Source organism: Hylobates moloch, unplaced genomic scaffold, assembly GCF_009828535.3.
Source record: "Hylobates moloch isolate HMO894 unplaced genomic scaffold, HMol_V3 SCAFFOLD_11, whole genome shotgun sequence".
Lineage (NCBI taxonomy): Eukaryota > Metazoa > Chordata > Mammalia > Primates > Hylobatidae > Hylobates > Hylobates moloch.
Genome location: NW_026652286.1, coordinates 52,127,466 through 52,140,883, shown reverse-complemented (window position 1 = coordinate 52,140,883; position 13,418 = coordinate 52,127,466).

Here is a 13,418-nt window from a genome sequence, read left to right as displayed (position 1 = left end):
CTGAGAACATTGACAAACACACATTTGATAAATGTTTGTTGAGTTGAAGTGAATTGTATCTGAAAAATGCCAATGTTGGACTAAGCCATCCCCAGTATCCCTGAGGAACCCCTACACATTCACACCTCATTTGAAGCAGCAGCTTCTCCTGCATGAAGTCTTTTCTGACTGCTCCAGAGTGGCAAGCCCCTATTCAGGAGCACAGAGCCTCCTATTAAAGATCTTTTCAAAGGACTCAACACCATAAAGTGGTCCAATGATGTTTACGGGAGATACAAAGGTGGCTGTAGTTTCCCAAGAATCCACACTTATATTGCAAATGTCCTTTAGAGGCTGGGAATTTATACATGGCCTGGATCCTATGAATGGCTCATGGTGAGTGAGGCTCAAGCTCCTTTGCTGCATTTCACACCACTCTGCCTGATGTTACATGGATCTGCCTTATGGATGAGTGGCTCTTCTCTGGGATAATCTCATTATTTGAAGTTAAGTCAGACACTGATGCTACAGAAACCTTAATTTGTGTTTAGAACATTTGTGTTAGAGGAATTGTTTAAAGGTTTGTTATTTTAACAGACCAAAACCCAGATAGGCATAAAAGGGACATTAAAGCATAACTATATCTCCTCAATATAGCACAATGCAATAAGGTTCTGAACCTGTAGCTCAAGACTAAGGTCCTAATTCCAGCTCTTCTACTGATAGCATGTATAATTTTCAGTGAATCACCCCTGTTCTCTGAGCCTTATTTTCCTCACTTAGAAAACAAAGATAATAATATCTGTTCTGCCTCTTTTGTGGAAGCATTTGAAACTCAAAGGAGATAATGTATGTGGTGCTGCATTGGAAGTTGTTGTTACCTTGACCCGTCTCCATCTGTCTCTGCAGTGGTCCTGGGTCCCCAGTTCATGGGAGCCCTCACTAATCTTTAGCTGATGGGACACTGTCATAGCCGTCATCTGGATACTTTGTGTTTACACAGCACTTACTCAGAGGAGCTGAAGGCAATGGGGCTTCTTTTCCGCACAATCCCTAGGGGTACTCTCATCCTATAATAGCTCAGAGCTTGGACATATTTTATAAGATAATCAGCTCAAACTCTCTTCTGCTTGGTTTCAGCCCATTTGCCCCTGCCACATTCCCTGGGACCAAACTTCTGTCTCCAACAGTGGGGAGAGCAAGACTAGTGCCAGATTATCTAATTACAGAAGCTAAGACTGTTGCTGCCACACATGATGCAAATACATTTTGATCAGGGTCCTAATACTGATTTCTGGGATGTCACATTGCATTAGTAATATGCAGCCTTTTCTCCACCGCGTGGCACGGGATGTTCACTGTCCCTTAAGGTAGAACCAGAGAGCTACATTCTGACTGTGATGTGAAGGATACTTTTGTTCATTTGCAGACATATACCGTAGTGATTAAGAATATATATTTTGGATTCTAAGGGATTTGAGATAGAACTCTATCTTTGCTATTTATTAATTAGATGACCTTCTACAAGTCACTAAACCTCAGTTACTTTTTATGTACAATGAGTTAATAATACATACTGTCACAGGACTGTAATGAGTATTAAGTTACCTAATTTATATAAAGTATTTAATACAATGCTTGGCCCATAGAAAGAGCTCAATCTTATTCTGTATAATTATTACTATATTATCATGTAACTTATATGATCTCATTCCCAATTTGGGTTTCCATTATATTTAAATCCAGTTTACTTTGTCAATTAGATGAACAATCACATATATGTGTTCTTGACAGGATGTCGATATCATCTCTTAAGTACTATTCTGGTATTCCATGTCTCTGCTATGAATTGTTCAAGAACTTTGGAGTGTATAAAAATCAAGAAGGGGCCAGGCTTGGTTGCTTATGGCTGTAATCTCAGCACTTTGGGAAGCCAAGGCAAGCAGATCACCTGAGGTCAGGACTTTGAGACCAGCTTGGCCAACATGGTGAAACCCTGTCTCTACTAAAAATACAGAAATTAGCTGGGCGTGCTGGTAGGCACCTGTAATCCCAGCTGCTCAGGAGGCTGAGCAGGAGAACTGCTTGAACCCGGGAGGCAGAGGTTGCAGTGAGCTGTGATTGTGCCATTGTACTCCAGCCTGGGCAACAAGAGTGAGACTCCATCTCAAAAAAAAAAAAAAAAAATCAAGAAAGATAACCAGGCTGGTTATAGTGGCTCATGTCTGTAAATCCCAGCATTTTAGGAGGCCAAGGTGGGAGAACCACTAGAGCCCAGGAGTTTGAGACCAGCCTGGGAAACATAGCAAGACCCCAATTCTTAAAAAAAAAAAAAAAAAAAATAGCTGTACATGGTGGCACCCACCTGTAGTTCTATCTATTCAGGAGGCTGAGGTGGAAGGTTCATTTGTGCACAGGAGTTTGAGGCTGCAGCGCCACTACATTCCAGCCTGGGCAATGGAACAAGACCCCATCTCTGGGGTGAAAAAAGAAAGAACTCACCTGCCATGGCTTCTGGCAGCCAAATTGTGTCATCACAGAAGATTGGTTTTGCATAGCCTGAGATTGCCCAGTGCCATGAGGATGAATGTCCTTGTGAACCCATCTTGGGCTTCTTTGCCCTCCATCACATTCTCACCATTTCCCCTCCTCTGAATTGCAAAGTGGAGGGGCTAACTAGGGGACTGAGGAATTCCTGGGTCTCTCTGTCATCTGGCTTCTAACTGGCTTCAGCCAATAGAAGGCACTGGGAGGAGATTAGAAGAAAGTGAAAGGAGCAGTCAGGCTGTTTCTCTCCCTTCCTCTCTGCCTCAGGCTCCTGGATCAGATAACACTTATTTTCTTCATAATTTTCCCTGCTATTTCTGATCTCTGGATCATCCCACAATCCTCTGCCTGACTTTTTGGCTACACCCCCATCGCATAACAATTCCTCCACATTAAATTCTCTCTGTCGTAAAGACTGGAAGCGGTTTCTGTTTGCCTGGTTAGACCCCTACTGTTATAATTTGCTGGATTCCCTGCTAGTACTGTGGGGGCCTCCTATATTCACTCCAAGGTTATAGCTTTCATTTTCCACATGTAGATGCTCATCTTGATTACATAAACGTGACACTAAGTCAGAGTTCTTGAGACCTGAAGAGCTGCCAGTCTTATGATTGCATAACTAAGTGATGCCACCAGACAAGAGCTCTTCTAAGGGACCAGCTAATACTGGTTACTGAAAATGAAATTGTACCTCCTCCTTGACCCGTGCAGTGTTTAATCAGAGGTGGTTTAATCACACACCGCTCTATGCTACCACAATTCCCTGTTCGTACTTCTGTTGTAGCACTCGACACTTAATCACTGTGTGTGTGTGTGCATATGTGCATCAGTTTGTCAATGCACATCTGATGGAAAGTGAGCCCCTTGAAAATTGGGATTATATCTGTATCCCATGGGTTATCACAATGCCTGCCTCAAAAGAGGTATTCATTATATGTTTAATAAATAAAGGAAAAAATAAACAACTGAGTGACATTCATTAACTAATGAGTAGAGGAATGAAAGAATAGACGAATAAATGAATGAAATTCAAGGAAGCAAATGAAAGAGGAAGACAGGGGCATGCAGGATGTCTAAGGAATTCACAGCATGGATGTTCCAAGCCTGAGATTGTTGATGCTCATGCTTTAATATCCCACCCCAGAGGCCTGCATCACAAGTCTGTTTGAAAGAACAAATGAGAAATACGAAACCCCTTTTTAAGAGTTATGAGAGCTTTCCAAAATTATAAAACTGCAATTCAAGTCCTGCTCCCCCAGTCTGCCTTCCCTGCTGGCTCCACCCCACCCAGCTGTCTCTCAAGGAAGGAGGGCAGGGGGCTAGCAGGAGACTGACAACTAGGGATTGCCTACTAAGCCCTTCAGTCCTCACCACAGAGATGGCTGGGGGTGTTTTCTTACTACAGATGATGAGCTGTGCATAGAAGAAGCGACTTTAAAAGAAATTTTCCAAGATTCCCTAACTAGTAAATGGCCCAATTTGGATTTGCACTCAGATCTCTGCAAAATCCAGAGAGTCCTTTTCCTACCCCAGTAGGCTGTCTTCACTGCAATGTGCAGAGTTGTGATTTATCTGTGCAGCTCAGGGGTGGGATGTGGCTGAATGACTAGCTATTGCTAGACAGGGGACAATGCTTTGGAAAATGATGTACTCTATGAAATTGAAAATGGGAAATAATATATATACCAGCGATTTCTACCAGTTAGCTACTAAAAACCTCAGCAACAGAAGTGTACAGGCATACACTGTCTTTTAACAGTTTAATCCTCTTTTAGGTGGTTTCTTTTTAGGCCAATTGAATTTCCCCTGGAGAAGCTGCCTGTGTTCCACCTGTCACCCCCTGGATTCCACAGCACCTGCCTCAGGAAGGTGCCCTATCTATATCTGTTCCTTCCATGTTTGCCTGTGTTCACAGGGTATTGGTCAGACCACTGGCAATGCTCTTAATCATTTCTTGACTCCCACCCTCACTCCCTCTGCTGCTAATTTGTCCACTGGTGCAGATCTTGCAGCAGTCTATGATGATGGAGAAATCAGCCATTCATTCTATTGCTCCCTTACCCATTCATTCATTTGTTCCAGCAAGTCTTCCTACACCCTGGAGGTACACAGCACCAGTGGAGTAGGCAAACTTGGACACAGATAATTATGATGTCACATTCTAAGAATTTTCACAAAGATAACAGGATATGGGAGCACTTGGAGGGAGCAGTTATCCCTGGCAAAGTGGAGGAATGTATTACTGAGGAACAAATTTTCCAGTTGGTCTTAACAAATGAATTAGAGACGCTCCTGTGCAGAAGGAGAGAGAGAATGGATGCACGTGAAAGAAAGGTGTTGCAGCCAGATACAAAGGTTGGAGAGAGGATGGGGTCATCCATCCAGAGCCTTACTCCACCTTATCTGGAGGCAGGAAATGAGCCTGGAGAAAGTAGTTGTAAAGGTAGCTTGAACTCAACCCCATACACAGAGAAGGCCATCAGATTCGAGGCATGATCAGGTGTCTAAAGTGCTACTGAGGATTGCTTTGGAAGGACCTACTGGAAAAAGGCATTCCTCTTCCCTATTTCATTTTTCTTTTATGCTGAATTGCTGCTCCCTGCCAGTCACATGGTACCTATCTTGGAGAGCAGCCAGCCAGGGCAAAATGCCTAACTTCATCCCTGGTGGCTGCAGCATCTGCATTAAATCCAGAAGCCCAAACCATTACATGTTCTAGATACAGCAAAGCACAGGGGAAGAGTATGAAAGCTAAGTTGAGTCCTTGCCCTAGTGCTTACGAACACAAAACTTGTGTCTTCAGTCTCAACTATCCCATGTTCTCACTTCTGTGTTTTTGATCACACTCCCCCACCTACAACCAGAATTCCCTTCTTCCTGCATATTCATCAGGTCCATATTAAAAGCTTTCTAAAAAGAGTAAAGGATGTGATTGTGCCCTTCTTTATACTCTCAGAACACTTTACCCCATGGAAGTCACTTCTGCCTGGAGATGTAGTCGTATGTAATAGTAGAGGATAGTGTTGCCTGGAATGCAAACTGCGCACACCAGGGTCACCGTCTCTACATTTCCTGGACGTAGGTAACACCTGGCTTTCAATAGCTGCATAATTACTGTGCAGTGACGTAAGCACAGACCTAGGATCTAGTCAGGCCTGGTTTCAAATCTTGACTGTAATGCTTCCTAAGCACCACTTATCACTAATCAGGTCATTTGACCTCTAATTCTCAAGCAGCATTGGCAGGTTAGAGATCACGGAGGTAAAGCTCCCAGCCCATTCTCAGGACATGATGAGGGCTCCACAAATGGTGTCTGCTAATAAATGCCCCCTTTTTTCCCTTCTCTTCTCTTTGCCAACTTGCAACAAGGGAACTTATATTTTCCTGATATACTGGATGACTGTGGGATGAAAGTCTAAAAATCAAAAATCTAAATAAAATAGATGACAGAACTCTTGCAGACCCTTTCATCCCCATGAAAAATGATCACGGGGAACTAAAATACATAATCACGGGGAGAGATAAATGTCATGCAAAATTTCCAACCCAAAATAAAAGGCGAGCTGCACCGCATTCTTCCCCATAATCACATCGTGGAAACGTGCAACACTGCATCAAGCCTGGAGTATATTATGAACCCCTGCAGACACAGAAATTTTGTGAGCTGTAGGTTGCAGAAACCCACAGAGCTGGGAAAGCAGAGGTTTAATGGTATTTTAAATGTTTTGACTATACAGGAGGCAGAATCTGCAGTCTAATCATTTTCAGAATACTTGATGCACTGTAGGCAACCATGGGACTTGCGTACTCCTCAGCAATCTGCACCAAGAATGGGGCAAGTTATAAGGGAAGAGAAGGGAAGGAAAGGGGATGGCAAGTATATGGAGCACCTACTATGTGTGTGGTACGCTCCCTCGGCTACTTCCCTTAATTTTCCCAGTATCCCTGGAAGGTAGGTTTTCTGAGCTATGCCTCTGAGCTTAAAAGGTAGCTGGTGTGAGCTTCTGAGAGTTATGAGAAAAATAATTCTAAATCTCATTTATGTGTGAAAGTTAAATCATTCCATACACCCATGTTCATAGCAGTAGTATGCAAAATAACCAAAGGGTAGAATCAACCCTACTGTCTATCCATGGATGAATGGATAAGCAAAACACAGTATTTACATATAATAGACTGCTTTTCAGCCTTAAAAAGGCAGAAAATTCTGACACATGCTATGATATGAATAAATCCTGAGGGCACTATACTAAGTGAAATAAACTAGTCATAAACAATCAAATACTGTATGACTCCACCTATATGAGGTATCTAGAATAGTCAAATTCATATCTCCTATCAAGAGTAGAGTGGTGGTTGTCCGGGGCTAGGGGTGGAAAGAATAGGGAGTTGTTTAATGGATAGAAAGTTTCAGTTTTGCAAAATTAAAGAGTTCTAGAGACTGGTTGCACAACAACATGAATGTACCTAACATTACTAAATCATACACTTAAAATTGGTTAAGAGGCTGGGCACAGTGGCTCACGCCTGTAATGTCAGCACTAGAGGGTGACACAGGAGGATTGCTTGGGCCCAGGAGTTTGAGACCAGCCTGGGCAATATAGTGAGACCTTGTTTCTACAAAAATAACTTTAGCTTGGTGTGTACCTATAGTGCCTGTATGCCAGTATCATGCAATTTTGATTATTACAGCTTTGTAATGTATTTTGAAATCAGCTAGTGTCATGCATCATTTAAGCAACATCTCATAAGCTACAGTTGTAAGTCCCTTTTCTTCCTTGTCCCTTTTTCTCCATCTTCTTTTCTCTTCTCTCCTTTATCTCTTCCTTCCACCCTCTCGTTCATTTGTTCTCAAATATTTGCCAGGGTAAAGATCCAAATATTAAAGTTCCTACTTCCCAGGAGCTCAGAGTCCAGTGTGGGAAAGAGTTATAGCAGGAAGAAGTGTCAGTGTGTCAGTTTGTATGCCAGTATTATGCTGTTTTGATTATTATAGCTTTGTGATATATTTTGAAATCAGCTAGTGTGATGCCTACAGCTTTGTTCACTTTGCTCAAGATTGCTATGGTTTTGTGGGGTCTTTTGTGGTTCCATACAAATTTTAGAATTTTCTATGATTGCAATTTTGATTAAGAATCACTTTGAACGTGTAGATCACTTTAGGTAGTATGGACATTTTACCAATATTCATTCTTCCAGTTCTTGAACACAGGATATCTTTCCATTTATTTATGTCTTCTGCATTTTTTTTCATTGATGTTTTATAGTTTTCAGTATACAGATTATTCAACTCCTTGGTTGAATTTACTCCTGAGTATTTTTATGCTATTATTAATGGGATTATTTTCTTTTCTGGGGGGGGAATCTTTTCTCGGAGGGCAGAGTGTCACTCTGTCACCCAGGCTGTAGTGCAGTGACATGATCTCTGCTCACTACAACCTCCAGTTTCAAGCAATTCTCCTGTCTTAGCCTCCCCAGTAGCTGGGATTACAGACAGTTGCCACCAGGCCCAGCTAATTTTTGTAGTTTTAGTAGAGACGAGTTTTCACCATGTTGGCCAGGCTGGTCTCGAACTCCTGACCTCAGGTGATCTACCCACCTCAGCCTCCAAAAATGTTGGGATTACAGGTGTAAGCCACCATGCTGGGCCAAGATTGTTTTCTTAATTCCTTTTTTGGAGAGTTCATTGTTAGCATAGAGAAACACATCTGATTTTGTTTTTTGTTTTTTTTTTTTTTTTTTTTTGAGATGGAGTCTTGCTCTGTCACCCAGGCTGGAGTGCAGTGGCGCGATCTCAGCTCACTGCAAGCTCCGCCTCCTGGGTTCACGCCATTCTCCTGCCTCAGCCTCTCCGAGTAGCTGGGACTACAGGCACCCGCCACCACGCCCGGCTAATTTTTTTTTGTATTTTTAGTAGAGACGGGGTTTCACCGTGGTCTCGATCTCCTGACCTCGTGATCCGCCCGCCTCGGCCTCCCAAAGTGCTGGGATTACAAGCATGAGCCACCGCGCCCGGCCAACACATCTGATTTTGTATGTTGATTTTGTATCCTGCGACTTTACTGAATTTGCTTATCAGTTTTTGCAGTGTTTTGGTGAAGTCTTTAGGGTTTTTATAATGTATGATTATTTCATCAGCAAAGAGAGACAAATTTACTTCTTCCTTTACTATTTGAATATTTTCTCTTTCTTTTTCTTAAGTAATTTATCTGGCAAGGATTTCTAATACTACATTGAATAGAAATGGTGTGAGTAAGAATCCTGGTCTTGTTCCTGATCCTGAAAGAAAAGCTTTCAACTTTTCGTTGTTGAGTATGATGGGCTTTTGATATATGGCTTTAATTGTGTCAAGGAACATTTTTTCTATACTTAATTTGTTGAGAGTTTTTATTATAAAAAGATGAAAGTTGTCCAATTTTTTTCCTGCATCTATTGAGAAAATCATGTTCATTGTACTTCATCCTATTAATATACGCTAAAATCTATCCTTAAATTATTTACACACATCTTCTTATTGATATTCTAGATGCACTGTAAGTTTTGATATTCAAGATGCTTTGGCACTAAATAAGCATACAGGAACCACCCCACCGTTCTTCCAGTGTGGGTAGATACTACCTCCTTGGACAGAACTGGCACTTGCCTGCCTGGTTCAGGCCCTTGTTTGATCACAGGTTTCTCAGGTTTTCCAGGCTAGTTACACACTCCTGGCATCAAGTGATTCTCCCACCTTGTCCTCCATAAATGCTAGTATTACAGTTTGAGCCATTGCACCTGGCCAGAGATTTGCTGTTTACTCCTCTACAGGTTTCTCATCAGCCTGCCTCTCTTCTGTTACCTCATTTGAAGATTACCTACTCTAGACTAGATTCTAGATTCCTCTGGAGCCCATGAGAGCTGCTCTGTGTCTTGAATATCACATTGGTTTGATCAACCTGAGCCCCAACCCTTTAATCTTTATTCACTCCAAACACGCATTTGGGAAAGGGTACAGTGCTCAGGAAGGAAATCAAGGCTCAAATAAGTTGCCTCAAATCACTGAGAAATGGCAGAAAAGCCAGGAATGTAAAACAAAGCCTGTCTGGCTCTGAAACTTGTATTCTTGCTTACATACAAAGATGTTTCTATAATCCAGTGCCTTACACAAAGTCATACAGTCAATGTTGCTTTAATGGTTTTATGTTTCTTAGAGTAAAATACCTGAGTAAAATAAAATACCAATAACCTTTCATAAATAATTGATGAGCAGGTGTGTTAGGTTCCTTTCTTATTGCTGAAGAAGGCACATTGAGACATAGGATAAAAAATCCTTTTCTGGCCAGGCACTGTGGCTCACGCCTGTAATCCCAGCACTTTGGGAGGCCGAGGCGGGCGGATCATGAGGTCAGGAGATCGAGACCGAGACCATCCTGACTAACACGGTGAAACCCCGTCTCTACTAAAAATACAAAAAATTAGCCGGGCGTGGTGGCAGGCGCCTGTAGTCCCAGCTACTTGGGAGGCTGAGGCAGGAGAATGGCGTGAACCCGGGAGGCGGAGCTTGCAGTGAGCTGACATCGTGCCACTGCACTCCAGCCTGGGCAACAGAGTGAGACTCTGTCTCAAAAAAAAAAAAAAAAAAAAAATCCTTTTCTGTTACTAACCAGCAGTGTGATCTTGAGCAAGTCATTTCCCTTTTCTGGTTTACATTGATTACTTCTGCAAAATGAGTGTCTATTACTAAGTGACCTTTGACGAAATTCCTAATTTGTGCCTTTGGTAGCCCTAGCTGTAGCCAGTCTCTGATACTCCGAGCCAAGGACAGCATGATGACCAGCATAGGTCCCCTAACCCTTTTCACCATGGATGAATGCTCCACTGGAAACAATGTCATTTCTGCAGAAAAGAGGAGGCTTTGTCAGGCTGCCGCCCAGAATATCTTCTATCTCCTTACTTCTGTGAGCAGAACAAATCAGTCTCTGTCACATGAATATTTCTTCTTTTCTCCCCAGACATAGCAACGTGGTCTTTACACTACAATAACTTGGAGTTCTTTCACTCTTTGCTGTAGTCAAGGGGATTTAAGCTTAACTCAATGTTATTTGGGCATGACATGGCATCATTTAAGCAATATCTCATACGCTACGGTTGTAGGTCCCTTTTCTTTCTCCATCTTCCTTCCTCTTCTCTCCTTTATCTCTTCCTTCCATCCTCTCATTCATTTGTTCTCAATCACTTACTAGGGTAAAGATCCAAATATTAAAGTCCCTGCTTTCCAGGAGCTCAGAGTCCAGTGTGAGAGAGAGTTGAAGCAGAAGTGTCCACTGACAGTTTGTGCTGGTAGAGGGGAGGGCAGGGTTAGTTTTGTGGCAGGAGCTGAGAGAGAAAGAATGGAAATGTTTCCAGGACAACTGGAATGTTGAGATGGTGATGAAAGCTAGAGGGGATGTTTGCTAGGTTGATGGCAGGTGCCATGGGGGTAGGGAGGGCTTCCCAAGTGGAAGTTTCAGCCTATACAAAGGCACGGAGGCAGGAACACTAGCAAGAAGCACAAAGGGCAGGCTGAAGAAGCAAGCTGGGTTCATTGGCAGGGGTGCCAGGGTTTCCTTTCCCTATCCTGTTCACCACGCAGGGGAACAGATTTGCTTCTAAGTCACTTTCATTGTATATATATATTTTTTCTTTTTTTTTTTTTTAAAAAGGTCTCTATATATTCTTGTTATTCATGTGTACATGCATGCATATGGGTATGTGTCCTATAAAATACTAGGGGACCTGATTTTACGTATGTCTCTTCTGGTGAGGAGAGCCCACTTCTGCATGCAGACTTACTCTGGGGCATGAAATTTAAAGAAGCAGTGCCTACCACGTGATGGGGATTCAATAAATATCTGCTGCACAAGTAATGTTAAGAGTTAGATTCTTTCTGCCTAATAGGTAGGTTTCCAAAGAAAATAAAGAACAATTAGGAGAGATGGCATCTCAGGACACGATGGTTACAGGTTAGGTCTATGAGTTCCTTTGCTGATGGAGAAACTCTACTCTGCCAGCCTAAGGCACAAGGAGACATGCTCAAGAGGGCAAATTCAGAAGAGGCTGAATAACTTTGGCCAAAAATGACAAAATGTTCCTCTTTAACAAGAGAACTCTTGCTCACACTGTATATCCCATATGCTGATTACATTTGATATGTGGCTAAAGAAGAGGAGGAGGGGGTAGGAAAAGAAAGAGCAAGAGAGGATGATCAAGTAGAAAGATGACAAGTTTTATGATAATAAAGATAACGAGTGCTCCTACTGGACACTTTGCTAATTAATAATAATGAGGATGATAGTAATAACGATTACAACCATAATAATAATACTGAGCATTTAGCAACTAACATGCGCTGAATGCTAAGCACTGTTTTCTTTACGTGCCTTGTTTAATTTCGTTACTTCTCACCACAACCCTGTAAGATAGGCATAGATTGGTATCCTTGTTTTGTAGATGAGGAGAGTGATGCTTAGAGAAGTTAAGCAAGTTGCCCGTTGTCACACAGCTAAGAAGTGGTGAAGCAAAGATTTAAACTGAGATATGATTACAGAGTCTGAGTGTTTTACCCAGTTTACTGGATTGAATTTACAACTTACAGCTCAATACATTGACAAGTTACAAAACCTCTCTCAGCTCCAGTTTCTTCTTCTGTAATAGAAATCTCAAACCTATTTCCTCTGCAGAATGTTGTGACAATTAAAAATGCTGGTGGATAGGAAAGTGCTTCAAAATCATTAAGCACTTTATAGAGGGAAGTTGATATTATTGATATCACTGATTAAATAATTTTTGGAGAATCTGTATATTTTATATTAAATAGATGCAGCCTATACGTTTATGTGGCTCTCCCGTGTCACTGGGAAAAAAAAAAGGAAGGAAGAAATATTGAAAAGTGTATTATTGCAGGTTTACCATCTTACGATGTGCCAGTCACCATGCCTAGCACCTTACATGACTGTTTTTTTTTTTTTACTTTTAAAAATCTATATTATAATTTTTCAGTTGTCACACCAACCCTATTGTCATGCTCATTTTGCAGATAAGGAAACTGTGTCACAGAGGAGTTAAGTAGCTTGCTCCAGGCCCCAGCACTAGAAAGTGATAGAGAAGACTTTCAATCAGAGCGACCCAGACCTTTCCCTTAATTACTACATAGCCCTGCCTCTCCAATCAGCAAAACAACAATTAAGCTGTTAAGATTTTCGACAGAGTATACCAAAAAGATGCTGTTTATCCTTTTTAATGCAATTCACCTGACACACTTAGACAACACATTGGATGAACCAATTTATCCTGACAAAAGGAGAAGAGTAATTAGTTAATAACAATTGATTTGGGCACCCTCCATTATCCACAGGAGGCTGATCAATCAGTCAGCCTCCCTCCCCAGCTATGCTACCCCTTATTCATAACTAATCACAACACCCCATATAAACATCATTAGCTGGGAGGTGCATCCCCACTTCTTTTAAATTTGAGCTTAGAATCACTATCAGCCTCATCTGGTGGGGGAAAAAAAGAAAATAAAATTTTTAAAAAAGTAGAATTCACGAAGCTGTTGAATAAGCCAAAAAAAAATTCTATAAAAAGGCACTTTTATTTCATTGTCTTCAAACCTATCTTTGTATGCTGTCAGTTCTGTGATTAGCCAGGTGTTTAGTTAACTGGAGTATCGATCTGCCTGTCACACATTCTTTGTCTATTGGGAACAAGGAAAGGTGCTGACCCTTCCCAGGAAGCACTGGTGACAGGTCTGTAATTTGATGATCACTTATTCAGGAAAGATTTCACTTTGTTCCTTGATGTACACCCCAGCAACTGGTGTGCCTTTGAGGCCTCTAATAATGTCAACTTTCACCTTCTAAAAGCTTCAGTGC